Source organism: Leopardus geoffroyi, chromosome A2, assembly GCF_018350155.1.
Source record: "Leopardus geoffroyi isolate Oge1 chromosome A2, O.geoffroyi_Oge1_pat1.0, whole genome shotgun sequence".
Lineage (NCBI taxonomy): Eukaryota > Metazoa > Chordata > Mammalia > Carnivora > Felidae > Leopardus > Leopardus geoffroyi.
In genome coordinates, this window is record NC_059331.1 from 8842284 (window position 1) to 8845625 (window position 3342).

General features: G+C 45.9%; 1 long non-coding RNA gene across 1 annotated transcript; it reads right to left on the reverse strand.

Moving 5' to 3' along the window:
- Window positions 1-444: 444 nt before the first annotated feature.
- Window positions 445-3127, reverse strand: LOC123605323. Its single transcript, XR_006715721.1, has 2 exons — window positions 2013-3127; window positions 445-948 (listed from the first exon to the last, which is right to left on the reverse strand). It is a non-coding gene; the product is annotated as an uncharacterized LOC123605323 (long non-coding RNA).
- Between the last annotated feature and the right edge of the window lie 215 nt (window positions 3128-3342).

Sequence of the window (3342 nt, forward strand, 5' to 3'; positions counted from 1 at the left end):
ATAAAAGAGAAAAAAAAATAAAATTTGCCTGAGGGGGGAAAAAATACCTGAACTTGGGCCCACAATACAGTTGAGTCAGAATGCATAATAAATGTAGAAAATGACAAAGTTTGATCTGAAAATCCTTAAATCAATGGGACCTTTTAATAAAATGTTTCAAAGGAAAACTATAGAAGCATTCATTGGGGGGGGGGGGGAATGCATATACTTTTAATCACACAGAATTCAACTTCACTGAAAACCTACTGAGGGATTAGGCGAGAAGCGACACAAAACACCCGGAATCTGCCGGTAACGAGGAACGTGCCAGGTTTCAGAGGGAAGATCTGGGTCACAGCGGTCGCTGCACAGAGCAGAAGGATAAAGTCTCACGTAATTCTTCTGGACTGCACCCGTGTGGCCGTCATACCGCAATCAGGAACACGCAGACGGACACTCGCAGTATTAACACAACAGGTGTTGACTACACAAATTCGACCTTGTATGAACCGGATCTAGGGAAGAGGGGAGTAGAACACGCAACCCGTGATGGTAGAAATTTGTTTCCAGGTGGGCACATGACAGATCGCAGGAAATCTCGACTGTGCTGGCTCTTCAAAGTCGGACAGTGGAGACAACTGGAGAAGCCTACTGCTCGGGGGTCAGATGGAAGTCTAGCCGTTGGTGGCGGGTTGGGAACACTGACGCGCATCACAAAGAATGAGGAAAACAGGCTGGAAACAAGCGTCCGGAAAGCCCTATCCTTCTGTCTCCTTCTACACAGATGACTCCAAAACCTGACTGAATCCTATTTCGCTTCTGCATTCCAAGTTTCGTGGATGTTAGGCTTTGGTAAGTTCTAACATGAAACCATAAAGGCCACAGATCCTAGAAAATACAGTTCGCATTACTTACTCGGACACGGTCAAGGAGAGTCGTTCCCAGCTAGGTCTCTATTCGCAATGCGTACTTTATAGTCCAAATTCCAAGAAGAAGGAGGGACAAAGATCAAAAGACAAAAGATGAAATTAGTACTTCCTAGGAGACTGTACTCTATGAATAATTTTGCATACGTACAAATATATGGTCAGTATTTATTAGCAAGGAGAACAGAGTAAGTCTCTTCAGGCCAACGAAAAGGTTTTTGATCAAAAAAGGTAAAGTGTAGGGGTGCCCGGCTGGCTCAGTCGGTAGAGCACGCGACTCGTGATCTCAGGGTTGTAAGTTCGAGTCCCACGCTGGATGTGGAGATTACTTACAAATAAAATCTTAGGGGCAGCCTGGCTGGCTCAGTTGGTGGAGCACGTGACTCTTGATCTCGTGGTCGTGAGTTTAAGCCCACGTTGGGTGTGGAGCCCACTTTAAAAAATAATAAGAGGGGCGCCTGGGTGGCTCAGTCGGTTAAGCGTCCGACTTCAGCTCAGGTCACGATCTCGCGGTCCACGAGTTCGAGCCCCGCATCGGGCTCTGGGCTGACGGCTCAGAGCCTGGAGCCTGTTTCGGATTCTGTGTCTCCCTCTCTCTCTGACCCTCCCCCATTCATGCTCTGTCTCTCTCTGTCTCAAAAATAAATAAATGTTAAAAAAAAATTTTTTTTTAAATAAGAAGAATTTAAAATTTTTTTTAATAAAAAAATCTTAAAAAAAAAAAAAAGGTAAAATATATACACAGGATGGGTAAGGCATATTTAGTACTTGCCGCAGTAAGACAGTAGGAAAGAACCAAGAAATACCAATGCGGAAATGAGAATGAGTCAGGAGGCCAGCAGGGGGAGCTCGAACAGTCTATCACTCACTGTCCCTTGCAGGCCCAACGGGAAGAGACACAACTTCCAAGTACCTAGTACCTCAGCTACTACTTCTACTACCCCCAGAGGAAGATTTTCTACTCCCCTGGCAACAGCCCAGCCAACGGGACTCACAACTCAGCCAATAAAAGGCCACTACACTTCACCCTCCCAGCTTGCTCCAATATCCTTTACAAGGGCACTTCCGGTTCCCCCATTTCCTCTGCACTTTGTTCTCCAGACTTACCCATGGCTGTGCCGGAGCGTGCTTCTCCCGAATTCTCTAGTCTCAGATAAATCCTTTCTTGCTGGTAAGATAGCTGGCCGTTTTATAGTCGAGGTTAATATTATCTGGTGTCAGAAGTCAGATCCTGAGACCGCCTCGACAATGCTGAGGCTGGTGAGCAAATATGCCAATACCCACGGAAACAACCGAGCCCACGGCTTTCTAGCTGCTCCTGGAGTTTGAAGCTATGCTTTCTCCTTGATTTCGAGCCCCAGCTTCCTGAGGTCTCCAGCCTTTCTTCAGGATGGGTTTAAAGGCTTTGTCCTTTCTGCAGGTGTCCCTTGGGCCTTCGGTTCCACTCGTGTTTGGAATTGGGACTGTTCCCATTAAGACTGTGTTAGCCTTTGGGCTGACTCACTTTCAGAACTAGACGGTCCCTCTTGAAACAGTGGCCTCAAGTCTAATTCTTTTGAAACTGGGCTGTCCTATTGGAACTGTGCAGGCCTTTATACCGATTCCTCCTGGAAATAGGCTTTTCCTGTTGAACCTGTTATTTATTTATTTTTTTTTTTCTTTCTGCTCTAAAGAAAAAAAACAACTCAGAAACGGGATCTCAGTCACCAAAGTGCCTTGAGGGTGCCCGGCCCTACTGGGGTCCCTCCTCATATGCATTTCTAACAAAGTGGATGGACTCAATCTAAAGCAACTTAGGGGCGCCTGGGTGGCTCAGTCGGTCAGGTATCCGACTCAACTTTGGCTCAGGCATGATCTCAGTCAGGGTCATGAGATCGAGCCCCAAGTGGGGCTCCATGCTGGGCATGGTGCCTGCTTAAGATTCACTCCCTCTGTTCCTTCCCCCCAACCGCACAAGGGCATTGTCAAAAACTAAAAAGGTAATTTAGAACTTCAATGGGCATTATGGGTAACCTTTGTTCTCCCCAAACTTGTTTCTCTCAAAATTAAATTGAAAAAACATGGCTTATAGAAAACAAAACAAAACAAAACAAAACAACCCTATTTTAATCAGTACCTTTGGGCTTAGCCCTTTGTCAGGTTCCAAGCCAAGCACGGAGCCTCTCCCTCCCCCTCCGCTCTCTCCCCTGCTCATGCTTTCACTCTCTCTCTCTCTCTCTCTCTCTCTCAAAAAAAAAAAAAAAAAAAGTTTCCAGTCTTTAAATGTTGAATGCACCAGGCTAGCACCGAACTCTGTTTACCAACCAGGATCTTTCTCCTTTAGTTAAAAGGACCATGATGGGATGGGAATCTATGTCCCCTCCAGATTTAATCTGACAAATCAGCACACTTGCTACCTGCAAGGAAGACCGTAAAATTCTCAATGCTCAACTCCAAC